The sequence below is a fragment of the Vicugna pacos genome, chromosome 9 (genome assembly GCF_048564905.1).
Source record: "Vicugna pacos chromosome 9, VicPac4, whole genome shotgun sequence".
NCBI classification, from domain to species: domain Eukaryota; kingdom Metazoa; phylum Chordata; class Mammalia; order Artiodactyla; family Camelidae; genus Vicugna; species Vicugna pacos.
The window spans coordinates 26,803,452-26,817,935 of NC_132995.1; the positions used below are offsets into that span (position 1 = coordinate 26,803,452).

General features: G+C 35.4%; 1 long non-coding RNA gene across 3 annotated transcripts in view; it reads right to left on the minus strand.

Moving 5' to 3' along the window:
* The window catches only part of LOC140698456 (uncharacterized), a 52,463-nt gene continuing 37,979 nt past the window's right edge, over nt 1-14,484 (minus strand). The window contains exons 5-6 of one of the 3 annotated variants that reach the window (XR_012076245.1): nt 173-293; nt 1-84 (exon numbers count right to left, since the gene is read on the minus strand). This is a non-coding gene — a long non-coding RNA (uncharacterized lncRNA). Of the gene's footprint in view, nt 85-138; nt 294-10,230; nt 11,242-14,484 lie in introns of those variants that run through there. The other 2 variants (XR_012076246.1, XR_012076247.1) reach the window with 2 other exon arrangements.

Sequence of the window (14,484 nt, forward strand, 5' to 3'; positions counted from 1 at the left end):
GGGTTCTCCATCAGAAGATAAGTTCCACAAAGGTAGGGATCCTTATTATTTTGTTGTTATTATTCACTGATATGTCCCCCATGCCTAGACACATAATAGGCACTCAATAAATATTTGTTGAATGAATAAATGTATGAATGAACCCATTCTGAATTTCAATGGAAAAAATTACCAGACTATGACAATGTTACATAAGCATTCAGAGACACATTGACCATCCAGACCCCAAAGTGAGCAAGGATCTTTTCCTGGTGACCAGAGCATTGCTTCTTCTTCTGCCATGTCCTGGTGTTCTGAAATGAGAGATGATGAGATCTATGTGGCACTTTCCTTTCATCAGTAAGACAGCTAAGAGATAATAATAATAATAGCTTACTATCAATATGATGTTTAATATGTTCATATAAGCTTCACATATATTAAGTCATTTAATCCTTACAGCAACCCAGTGGGGAGGGTTTAATGATTTTCTTTATTTTAAAGATGAGGCCAGAGACATAAAAGGATTAAGAAATTTGCTTATAGTCAGGTAGATAGTAAGTGGTATATTTGGACCAGGATCCAGGGCGTTTGTGTCTAGAATCTATGCTCTAAACCAGTGCTGTCCAATAGAACATTCTGTGATGAAGGAAATGTTCCATATCTGAGATGTATAATATGATAGCCTCTAGCCATAAGTGGCCACTGAGCATTTGAAATGTCGCTTGAGTTCATGAGGAAATGAATTTTTAATTGTGCTTAACTTTTTTTTCTCTTCCCTCACTACCCACCTCTGGCAACCACTTACTTGTTCTCTGTATCTATAATTCTGTTTCTGTTTTGTTATGTTTGTTCATTTGTTTTGATTTTAGATTCCACATATAAGTGAAATGATACAGTATTTTTCTTTCTCTGTCTGACTTATTTCACTTAGCATAATACCCTCTAGGTCCATCCATGTCATCACAAGTGTCAAGATTTCATTTTTATGGCTGAGTAATATTCCATTGTGCATATATACCACATCTTCTTTATCATTCATCTATCAATGGGTGCTCGAGTTGTTTTTGTATCTTGACTATTGTAAATAATGATGCAAGGAACATAGGGGTACATGTATCTTTTCAAATTAGTATTTTTGTTTTCTTAGGATAAATATCCAATGGTGGAATTGCTAGATTATATGGTAGTTCTATTTTTAATTTTCTGAGGAATATCCATGTTTTCCAAAGTGGCTATGCCAATTTACATTCCCACCAATAGTGCACAAATTTTCCCTTCTCTCCACATCCTTGCTAACACGTGTTATTTGTTGTCTTTTTAATAATAGTCATACTGACAGGTGTGAAGTGGTACCTCACTGTGGTTTTGATTTGCATTTCCCTGATGATTAGTGATGTTGAACATCTTTTCATGTACCTGTTGGACATCGCCATGTCTTCTTTGGAAAAATGTCTGTTCTGATCTTCTTCCCATTTTTTAATCAGGTTATCTGTTTTCTTGATGATAAGTTATATAGTTCATTGTATATTTTTTGGATACTAACTCATCAGATATATTGTTTGCAAATATTTTCTCCCATTCTGTAGGTTGCCCTTTCCTATTATTAATAATTTTCTTTGCTGTTCAGAACCTTTTTAGTTTGTAATATTTCCGTTTGTTTTCACTTTTGTTTCCCTTGCCTGATGAGATATATTCAAAAAATATTAGTAAGATCAAAGTCAGAGCATACTGCCTGCGTTTCCTTCCAGAAGTTTTATGGTTTCAGGTCTTACATTTAAGTCTTTAATTCATTTTGAATTTATTTTTGCGCATATTGTGAGAGAGAGAGAGAGAGTATAGTTTGATTCTTTTGTATGTAGTTGTCCAGTTTTCCCAACACTATTTATGAGGCTGTCTTTTCCCTGTTGTATATTCTTGCCTCCTTTATCATGGATTAATTGCCCATGTAAATGTGGGTTTATTTCTGTGCTCTTGACTCTGTTCCATTGATATGTGTGACCTTTTTTGTGCCAGCACCATGCTCTTTTGATTACTGCAGCTTTGTAGGAGACTTTGAAATCAGGGAGCATGATACCTCCAGCTTTGTTTTTCTTTCTCAAGATTATTTTGGATGTACAAGGTCCTTTGTGCTTCCACACAAATTTTATAATTATTTGTATTAGTTCTGTGAGAAATGCCATTGGTATTTTGATAGGGATTGCATTGAATCTGTATATTGCCTTTGGTAGTATGGTTATTTTAACAATATCAATTCTTCCAATCTATGAGTATGGTATATCTTTCCCTCTGTTTGTCACATCTTCAATTTCTTTCATCAATGTCCTATAGTTTTTGAGTACAGGTCTTTTACCTCCTTAGTTAGATTTATTGCTAGGTATTTTATTCTTTTTGATGCAATTGTCAATGGTGTTGTTTTCTTAATTTCTCTTTCTAATAGCTGTTGTTAATGTACAGAAATGCAACCAATTTCTGTATATTAATTGAGTATCCTGCAACTTATATTGATTGTAAAGCTTGCATTATTGATGAGTTCTGTTAGTGTTCTGGAGGTATATTTAGGATATTCTATGTATGGTATCATGCCATCTGCAAACAGTGACAGTTTTACTGCTTCCTTTCAAATTTGGATTCCTTTTATTTCTTTTTCTTGTTTGATTGCTGGGACTTCCAATATAATTTTGAATAAAAGTGGCAAGAGTGGATATCCTTATCTTGTCCCTGATCTTGGAGGAAATGCTATCAGCTTTTCACTGTTGAGTATGATGTTAGCTGTGGGCTTGTCAAATATGACCTTTATTATATTGAAGTATGTTTCCTCTATACTCACTTTGTTGAGAATTTTTGTTATAAATCTACGTGGAATTTTGTCAGAAGCTTTCTCTGCACCTATTGAGATAGTTACATGATTTTTATTCTTCTGTTTGTCCATGTGGTGCATCACACTGATTTATAGATACTGAACCATCCTTGCATGGTTAACTGGGATAAATCCCACTTGATCATGGTATATGATCCTTTTCATGTATTATTGAATTCAGTTTGCTAATATTTTATTGAGGATTATTGCATCTATGTTCATCAGTGATATTGGTCTGTAATTTTTTTTTGTAACATCTTTGTTTTTGGTATCAGAATGATCCTGACCTTGTAGAATGTGTCCAGAAGTGACCCTTCCTCTACAATTTTTTGCAATAGTTTAAGAAAGATAGACATTTACTCTTCTCTAAATGTTTGGTAGAACTCACCAGTGAAGCCATATATTCCTGGGTTTTTGTTTGTTGGGAGTTTATTGATTGTTGCTTCAATTTCATTACTGATAATTGATCTGTTCATATTTTCTATTTCTTCCTTGTTAAGTCTTGGGAGATTGTACATTTCTAGGAACAGGTTGTCTTGTCCATTTTATTGGTGTATAATTGTTCATAGTAATCTCTGTCATGATCCTTTATGATCCTTTTTATTTCTGTGGTGTTGGTTATAACTTCTCCTTTTTCATTTCTGATTTTATTGTTTGGACCCTCTCTTTTTTCTTGATGAGTCCAGCTACAGGTTTATCAATTTTATTTATCTTTTCAAAGAACCAGCTCTTAGTTTCATCTATCTTTTTTATTGTCTTTTAGTCTCTAGTTCATTTATTTCTGCTCTAATCTTTATGATTTCTTCCATTCTACTAACTTTGGGTTCTGTATTTACTTTTAATTAACTTAAATTTAAATAAAATCATGCTGTTACTGTACTGAACAGCTCAGCTCTAAACCAGTATACTATGGTGCATCTTAGATATAACTGTCTCACTATTATTTAAATCCAAAGATGCATCTTTGTGAGATTCCATGAAATGATGCAATCCAAAAATTTAATGTCTTCCCCAAAATGCAACCATAACTTAAGAAATGTATGTCTCTCTGATTTCAATGCTCTCTCAGACAAAAAAAATTGTTGTCCAAATACACTATGTTTTTTTTGTTGAAAGAAATGGAGACTGAAACTATTCTGACTCTAATTTTTCCCTATTTAAGAGCATAATTGTGTAAGATAAAAATAAAGAAAAGCTAATAACAAGAGGCATGACAAGAAGCATGACACTGCAGGTTAAGCTGCAAATCACAAGTTACATTTCTTTTGATTTTTAAATTATATATTTTTATTTTGGAAAACTGAAGAAATATATAACTTTTAAAAAGAGAGAGAGAGAAAGCAACCAGAAATATTCCCACCACCTGGAATTAATCACTGACATATTTGATTCAGTCTTTTTTCTATGTATATAATGCATTTTAAATTATTCAAATGTTAAATGAGTGAATTCTCCCTTTAAAAAAAAAGCATCTTTTTGAGTTAAATCTTTCTTTGCCTGTTCCTCCAACCATAGTCTCCTTCCCTTACTCCTCAGAAGTAAACACTATTCTGAACTCAGTATATATATTTCCAACAATTTCATATAATTTTACATATACATATATATGCATATATTTGGAAAAACATAATATTGTTTGTATCAATTTTTGGCATTTATATAAATAATATCACACTGTGTTTTGTTCTGCAACTTTTTTATTTTTACCATTTTTTGGCTTTATGCATTTTGCTACGTTTAAATATAAATTAGTATCCTTAACTATTATATCATATAAATGTACCACAGTTTAGCTACCCATTCCCTTTCTGATGGATATTTAAGTTATATCAGTTTATTTCAAATAATGCTACAGTTACTGCCTTGTATATATTCTCTAGTGTGTCTCCACAAGAGTTTTTCTGGGACAGACAATTTTAAAATCATAGGATTTGCTCTTCTTCCCACTCACTAGGCTGAATACTTCCAAATTGGCTGTGCCATTTACACTCCCACCAGCAGTGTATGAAAGCATTCATTTTCCCACACTTACATCAACATCTGATATTGACCAACTTAACAAATTTTGCTCATCTGAAATAGGTAGCTTCTTGCGGTTTCAATCTGTGTTCCTCTAATTACTAGTGTTCCTCTAGTTACTAGTGAGGTTCAACATTCTTCTGTGTTTATTGGCCACTTGAAATTTCTTTTCTGTGAAATTCTTGAATATGCCATTTATGCTTTTACCCTATTGAGTTGTTTATCTTATTAGCTTGGAGGAGTTCTTTATAATTTCTAGTTAACAATCTTTTGTTTACTAAATATGTTGCAAATATCTACTCTCTATTTATAACTTGTCTTTTAACCTTTTTATGATTTATTTTGTCATACAGAAGTTTTAAGTTTTAGACTCTAACAGTGGCTTCTAACTGGCTCTCCCATTCTTTTTTTTTTTAATTGAAGTATAGTTGATTTACATGCTGTGTTCACTTCTGGTGTACAACATAGTGATTCAGTTCTACATATTCTTTTTCATATTCTTTTTTATTACAAGTTACTACAAGGCTTCTTTCATTCTTGTTGAACAACTCTTACTAGGTCTTCATGTGTTAAGTTCTAGAAAGATGAAAGCTGACATATGACTTGGTGATTTATTGGCTGACTACCATTTCTAGAAGAAAAATATTTTTGTGTGCATATTTATAGCATTTTCCTTAAGGAACAATGTTCATTTTTATGTTGTTGTGAATGTTGTGTTGTTGTGGTTAATGATTGTTTTGGTATCTAATAATAAAATATTGACAGTGGTAAAATCCTTGTAATAGATTTTAAAGCAAGAATTCATTTTGCCTTTCATCGTATACTCTAAAAAAGTGGGTTTTCTCTAGGCTCTTTTCCTCTTTTTATTTTCTAGTTATTGGGATCTGCTATCTATAATTATGCTGAAAATTATTTCAGATGTTTAAAAAATATTTTTGAATAACACATCTCTTTAGACAGAAGTCATACAGACTGGAACCAGTCTACCAGCTTTGAATCCCAGCTCTACCACCTATTAACTAGAAACCTTACTCAAATCACTTTCATTCTTTGTTTCTCAGCTTCCTCATCTGTAAAATGGGGTAGAAATAGCACAAGCCTCCTGGAACTAATATGAAGATTAAATGAGTCCTAATACATTACAACATCCTAGAGCAGTGGCTGGCACAAGAGCACACACTGCAGATGCTAACAGTCATTGTCCCTCAAATATTTCAAGATTCTTATAAATGAGGAAAAGCATTGTAAAATTAGTGCTCTCTGAAAAGTATATTCACGTTAAGGAGCAGCTAATTTCTCCAATTGTCATTTATATGCCATTAATGATACAGAAAAACAGGCAACTACAAACACTGCTGAGAGCAGCTGATCAGTGCAGAGCTACATTTTATAGATTCTCCATGACACACTTTTAAACACCCAAGCTCAGTGCTTGCCTGCTCCAAACAGTTTCAAATCAACAATTTGTGGCAGGACAGGGTATAGCTTAGTGATAAAGTGAATACTTAGCATGTACAAGGTCCTGGGTTCAGTCCCCAGTACCTCCATTCAATAAAAATAATGATGATGATGATGATGATGATGATGATGATGATGATAGTAAACCTAATTACCCCCTCCTCCCCCCCAAATTTTTTTTAAAAATCAACAATTTAAAAACTAAAAAACAAAATATATAACCTTAAACCACATCTCCGAAAGTGTGATCTTTCAGAGCTGTGTAAATATTTGTTAACTTTTTCCTCCCCTACTAGTTTGTAAGCTCCATGAAGTCCAAGGCAATATGGATACCAAATGTCTAGTGGTTGAATTCACTTATTAAAACGTATTTAGAGTTAGGTTGGTGCAGACTTCCTTATTATCAAATGTTTTGTCCTTTGTTCTGCCCACAGTCCCTGGCTGGACACCCTTCCACCAGCTTCCCAGAGACCATTGGATTGAGTGAGAAGAGCTGAGTTTGAGACCTGGTCCCTCACAAATTGACCAATAATTGACATAACCCACCTACACTTTGGTTTTTTTAACTACAAGGGAGATGTGATGTAAAAATGTAGGGCTTTTAAATGGTGAAAGTGGAATTTCACTAGAAATTCCTTTGAGGATAGCAGCTAGATATTAAAATGAAGACTGATGTGTACATTTGACAGAATTGGAACTTGAAATATTTCACTGTTTGCAATTTACGCTCTCTCCTTACCTTGATAAATCATTTTGCAACGTGCTCCTCCCTCCCCACCCTCCATAGCTCCTCCATTCAAGAATGATGCAGTACTGAGCTGTGGTGTTTTCAGAAGTGTTTTCTGAGCATTGGCAGCTTAACTAAAAGCGTCCTCTCTATTTTGTTCTTGCTGTTGCATATAGGATAACTGCTCTCACCTGTTAACCCCCTAGCAGAAAATCCGCCTGCCGAACAATAGCTTGCAAACACAGCACGGCACTCGATGTGTGAGGCATAAAGGAGTCAGTGGGCAGGACGCGGGGTCAGCCTGCTCTTGGGGGCAGGCTGTTTCTGTTGGCACGTCCCTTTTGTGAAGGATGTAGTCCTTGTTCTACAGTCTGTACCAGGCTGCACATCACCTATTTACTTCCTATCCTTGAACTAACAGGGGGTATTTTCCCCCAGTCATAAATGGGTTGGTGTGAGAGAAGCTTCTCCTGCTGAGGGATTCACTTCTACACTGAGTCCTCTTTGTTAATCTTTTGCAAAATAAGGCAGTTTTCTGTCAAAGAGAAAGCAATCATTAATTTTTCATAAGAGAAGCAAAGTTGTGAATAGCCAAGGACCTCTTGAATAAAGAGCTTAGAGGTTCTAAAGAGAGGCAAATAACAAAGCCCAGAGGAGAAAGAGAAAGTATTCTTTTTTATACTATTTATCATTCTCCCCCCACCCCGTCATACCCTGTTAAGAAGGAAGAAGCCATTTATGCAAGCTAACAGTTCTTCAAATCTCATGAACCTTAATTTTAATCCTTATCAGTGCCTTTTAAAATGAATAATACAGTGACCTTCAGCTTTGTCCTACATTATGTGAGGTTGATTCATAAAGACGGCTTTAGTTTTTTAAATTAAGGCAGAAGCTATATGTATTCTACTCAATTCCAGCATTAAAGTTATCCCAAGTGTGGCATTTATGTTCTTTCTCTTCTTTGGTATAAATAAATATCAAAGTAGGAAGACCAGTGTGAACTCTACAAGGAATAATAAACTAAAATAATATGGCATTGATTTTGTTCAGGGTGTCTTAATGCGTTTTTATGATTGTGTATGTTTATAGCTTCTTCACACAAGTGACATGAATTCTGGGCAATTAAAACGGACATGAATTTCAAGACATTCAGGAAGAGGATCTGCTTTCTAATGGCTCTGTGTTTTACCCAGCTGTGGTTCTTGAGGAAATCGCTGCAGATTTCAGACCTCCGCCTAGTGAAACTGTAGAGTTATTGCCATTTTGTATTGTTTTATAATATTATTACCGGGAGACCACATTAGGGGACTTCTTTTTGGCTGCTAAAATGCTGTGTGTGGATATAACAAATTTCATAAAGAAGCAGAGAGATTCCTTCACATGGCTTGCATATTTTCTTTTTGAATTTTCACCAATCAAGGGTTCTTAAGAGTGTGGCTTTGGGTCTTGTTAGTGAGCTCTCAACCTTTTATCATATTGAGTGTGGGAGACGTGGACCCCAAGAGCCTGGGAGTCCTGCAAGGTCACAGACCAGATTCCTTTATAAAGGGAAGGGACCCCTGCATGGACAGCCTTCCACGTGATGAATTAAGACAATTGATTTTCTCATGAATTTCAATAAAATAACAGACACTTTCTACACTGCAGGTCTCACTTCTCTGACCTTTCTCTCAGTCCTTCTGGGGGCATTACTGCTGTCCTTTCCAACTTTTTTTTTGGTGGGGGGGCAGGTATTATCTAAATTACTGAATTAATACATAAATATTAACTCCTTTTAAAAAACTGAAACATTATAGATAAGTTAAATTCGCCTTGGACTCCTTCCACCAAAACAGGTTCCTGTTGCTCTCTGCCCTCCCAGTAACCATGATCGGTTCAGTCTGTATCCTGTGAAATGTTCTTCATACACTTAAGCACAGTACCTGTGATTCAGTAGCATTAAGCAACTAGACAGCATAGTTTTTAAAAGGTTTTCCCCCTATGTCAGTATACTATTGTGTGTGTCTTTCTGCAACTAGCCTTTTAACTCGTTAGTATTTCTGGGAGATCTTTCTGAGGTAACCCACCTAGAGCTACTTCATCTGTTCTAATTGCTTCATAACGTCTCACGATGCGCCTGTGCTGTGGTTATTTAGCTCTTCTCCTATACAGGGCATCTAACTGTTTGCCACTACTAAAAATGCTGCCATAGTTCTTGACTTCTGGTGTACAGAAGTGCTTGCTCCTCTAGGCTTATACCTACAGGTGGAATTCCTGGGCCACAGAACATGCACATTTTAGAGCTGAATAAATTGGACCAAGTTGCTTTCCAAACTGGAGGTACCAATTTACATTCTGACCAGTGGGGGATGAGGGTTGGTGTTTCCCTGCATCCTTACCAACTCTTAATATTAGCAGACATTAAAACGTGTGCTACTTTAACGGGTGCAAAATGATGTCTCATTATTTTAATGTACGTTTCTCTTATTCGTGATGAGATTGAGCCGTTTTTTATATGTTTATTGGCTGTTGACATCTCCTCACTGTAATTTGTTTATTCTAACACACTGACCATTCTTCTAATGGGTTGTTTTATTGATTTGTACGAGTTTGCGGTGGGCGGGGTGTACACAATGTAGACACTCTATTGTAAGCATCTATCTGTTAGATATGTTGCAATCTCCTAGAACAGTGCCTTTTAAACTTGTTTATGATATCTTTTTGTCACCATTGTGTTTGACCTAGATTTATTCTTCTCAATCTTATTGTTTTTTCCCCCAAACTTTCTTGTAAACATTCTGTGATTATCACCCTGAGCTTATTGTATGCTGGTTATGTTTACCAACAATCATATTCAGGTGAGGTTTGAGGCTGAGACTTGCATGATGGCCTTGTTAGCATCTACCATTCACAGTTACAGGAGAGACTTATGTGGGGAAAGAATAGTAACTGGTACTAAAATGTACAGCAGCGCCCTGGCTTCAACGTGAAGCTTCTTTTCCGCATGTTTATCTGGACGGAGGGCTTGAAGTTTCAGGGAACATATAGGTGAGATGGTGAGTGCAATCATAGGCGGGAGGGTTTTTCCTTTTTCTTTTTTCTTTTTTTCCTAGAGGTGTAATTGGGAAGGGAAGAAACAGCTCAGCAGTTTCTCAGCAGTTTACCTGCCATCCACTTTTCAGAAACTGTGGGCCCACAACTCCCAAGGCTGTATTCTAGGTTTTATTGTCCACTTCAAATTGGGATATATCTCACAACAGTTGCATCTAATTGGGAGATTATTAAAAAGCACCAACAAATTCAGAGTTTTTCACGCAGAAAATGCTGTGTCCAGCCGAAATGAGGCTATTCTTCCCTTCCTATTTCTCTGTCGTGGAAGAGGCCATATTAAGACAGTAAGCCAGAACAGAGCTTTGATAGACAAGTGTTCCCCAGACCTCAGTGATTTGGAAACCACCTTTATGAATATTATCATGACTTTCCTCCTGTGCTGTTATTTACTTGGTGTTCTTCTTAAATCACCTACTTTTTAATTATAAATGTTTCTTTAAAATGATAAGTTTAACTTTCGTCACTGCCACAGGTGTTTCACTTGTCATGTGAACATATCAAATAGACAGTAATCATGAAAATAAATAAATATACAATAATTTTGTAGCAGTGAAATACTCCCGAGCCTGTCTTCTCTCTCTCATTTAAAAGGGAGATTTAGCAAATATTACAAGAGAGAGAAAGGTGTTAAAATAGATAGTGGTACCAAACTAATATTTCCTCCTTGACGTCTATAGAGTTGAAAGAGAATTGAATGGAGTAAGTGTCTTCCTGTGAGGCTCAGTGCTATGCTGTCAAAAAGCATGTTGGGAATTGCCTCCATCGCATGTTTAGGAACATATTGGAATGGACGACGATTTAGAGTATGGCAGTGAAACAAAGTATCCTTGGTTTAGGAGAGGGTGTATATGACGTTCTCTACCACCCACTTTCCTAGCAATTCTGAGGTCGAGTTGTCTCTTCCTCCAAAGCACTGCTTTTGTCCCGACTCCCCTTAGAGTACATTTGATTGAACACATCATCTCAGAAGGAGTTGGTTGACTGTACAGAGTGAGGTCACTGCTCTGTGTGTCCAGCTCAGATACTCCAGCAGGTTTAGCTTGGTCCTGGACCAGCTGGCTTCACGTATAAGCACTGTTCCATCAGAGTCACACCCCAGCAAGGCTGTCTGTCACAGGGAGCATGAGGGAGAGGTAGGAGGAGAGGGAGACAGACAGAAAGACAGAAAAGGAAAGAAGAAATACATTCAGTGGAATCCATGCATACTTTGGAAAGAAGATAACTGCCTACTGGCAGTAACACAGGATATAATGGCCATATTTTGAAAAGTGCAGCCACGTTACCCTAGAATCCACTTACTTTGCTTTGAGCTCTGATGTCAGTATGTACTCAATGTATTTTTAAAGTAGTATTTTGAAATCATGCATGTAGTTTAAAACATTAAGTAATACAAATAAGACTTTTAAATGACTGTATTTATTTTCTACCCCACCGTCTTCTTCCTCCAATCATACTCCTCAAAGCAGCAAATTTTAACCCAGTCTATTTATAGGCCTTCTAAGGGTAAGTGCCATTTCTTTACACTATGCTCATACTGCTATTTGGTAACTTACCACCTTTAAACAATGTCTATCCCCTTCTTGCTGTGTTAGATGGGAGTTTAATTAATGCCATCACCACTTCCCTTTTCCTCTTGCTTCATTATGTTTTGGCTGTTGAAAAGTCTAATGCCAGTGTGAACTTCGGTCCTCTATAGGTGATCTGTTTATTCCCTGTGGAACTTTCAGGATTGTTTCTTTATTTTTATGGTTCTGAATTTCACAGTGATGTCTAAGATTTTATGCTTTGTGTTTCAGATTTTTGTAGAGATGTCAATTCAGTTATCCTCAGTAATTTCTTAGTATTTCCTATCTTTTTGTGGTGTTAAAAATTGTCAGATTTGTTGGCAAAAAGCCCTTCACGCTATCCCTCTTATTATATTTTTAGCATCCATAGAGTATTTGGTTATGTCCCTTCTCTCAGTCCTGCTGTTGGTACTTCTGTCTTTTCTTTTCTCCCTGAAAAGACTGGCTACAGGTTTATCAATTTTATTGATCTTTTCAAAGAACCAGCTTTTGGTCTCACTGATTTTTTTGGGGGTTGTTTTTCTTTTTTCTATGTCATTTTATTCTGTTCCTGTCTTTATTATTTCCTTCCTTCTACACACCTAAGTTTAACTTGCTCTTCTTTTTTAAGATTTTTAAGGCGGAAGCTAAGATTTTTCTTCTTTTCTAACACGAGCAGCTGGTAATATAAATTTCCCCCTGTGTCCTGTTTTAGTGGCATCTCCAAATTCTGAGCTGTTGCTATTTTAATTTTCATTCAGTTAAAAATGCTTTCTAAATTCCCTTTTGAATCCATCGTTGACTCATGAGTTATTTAAAAGTATGTTATTTTGTTTCCAAATATTTGAGTATTTTCTAGAGATCTTTCTGTTGTTGACTTTTTTTTTTAACTTCCATTACGATCAGAGAATATACTTTGTGTGACTGGAATCCTTTTTAATTTACTGAGACTTGCTTTATAGTCCACAGTATGGTCTATCCTTGTAAATGTCCATGTGTTCATGAAAAGAATGTTGATTCTGCTATTGTTGGGTAAAATGTCCTGTAATGTCAATTAAATAAGTTGTTTGATGGTGTTCTTTACATCTTCTATTTTCTTATTGATTTTCAGTCTATAAATCATTGAGACAGGAGTATCAACATATCTGACTATATTTGTGGATTAGTCTGTATTTTCTTGCAATTATTCCGGTTTTGGTTTCTTGTGTTTTGAAGCTCTATTATTAGATGCATAGACATTTATGACTTGTGATTGTTATGGCTTTTTGATGAACTGACCCTCCCCCTTATCATTATGAAATGACATTCTTCATCTCAGATAATACTCTTTGCTCTGAAATCTCCTTTGTCTGATATTAATATAGCTCTTTTTTGATAGGCATAAGCATTTTTTTCCCATCCCTTAAACTTTTAACCTATTTGTGCCATTGTATTTGGGGTGTGTTGTGTATAGGCAATGTAGAGTTGGGTCTTGCTTTTTAACTCAACCTCTGCCTTTTAATTGTGGCATTTAGACCATGTATATTTAATGTGACATGTGATGTGATTAAGTTTAAGTGCTATATGTTTTCTGTTTATCCCATCCTCTCTTTGTTACTTTTTTCTCTTCTCTTGCCTTATTTTGGATTACTTGATTTTTTTTACAATTCCATTTTGTGTCTATGATTGGCTCATCAGCTATAACTCTTTGTTATTATAGTTATTACTTCAGAGTGTGTGTGTGTGTGTGTGTGTGTAGCTCATCTACCTTCAAGTGATTTGATGCTACTTCACGTATAGTGTAACAATCTTGTAATAGTACATTTTTGTTTCTCCCCTTCCAAACTTTTTTGCCACCATTACCTACATTTAACCTCTACTGATATTACAAACCCCACTTTATATTATTATTTTTGTTAAAACAATTATCTTTTAAAGGTTTTTGGTTGTTTTTTTTTTTTAATTATGGGCAAAATTTATATACATACCCATTCAGTGTCCTTTGTTCCTTTGTGGAGATTCCCATTCCCACCTGATAGCATTTCCTTCTGCTTAAAGGATTTCCTTTAACATTTCTTGCAGTGCCGTCTGCTGGTAATGAATTCTTTTAGTTTTCGTATGTCTGAAAAAGTTTTTATTTACTTTTTTTAAGGAAATTATAATGTCAGATTTTATTGTTGTAAAACTGAGTGAGGTGTCCAAATGAGCTGAAAACTGATGTCCACACAAAACTCTGCACATGAATGTTTTAGCAGGTTTCCTCATACGTGCCAAAAGATGGGAGCAACCAAGATATCTTTCAGCAGTGAATAGATGAAACTGTGGTACATTCATATAATGTAATAGTATTCAGAAATAAAAAGAAATGAGCTATCATACCACAAAAAGACATGGAGGAACCTTAAATGCATACTGCTAAGTGAAAGAAACCAATCTGAAAAGGTTACATATTGTATGATTCCAAATATATGACATTCTAGAAAAGGCAACGCTATGGAGGCAGTAAAAATATCAGTGGTTGCCAACAGTTAGCGGGGAAGGAGGGATGAATAGGCAGAACACAGAGTATTTTTAAAGCAGTGAAATCCTCATTATACATTTGTCAAAACCCATAGAATGTACAACACAAAGAGTGAGCTCTAATGCAAACTGTGGACTTTGGTTAATAATATTGTATCAATAGTGGTTCATCAGTTTTAACAAATACACCACACGTATGCACTAATTGTAGAGTAAACTGGGATGAGAAGTGACAGGGTGTATGGCTGTCTGCATTTTAGCTCAATTTTTCTGTAAACCTAAAACTAATTTTTTAAGGTCTATTAATT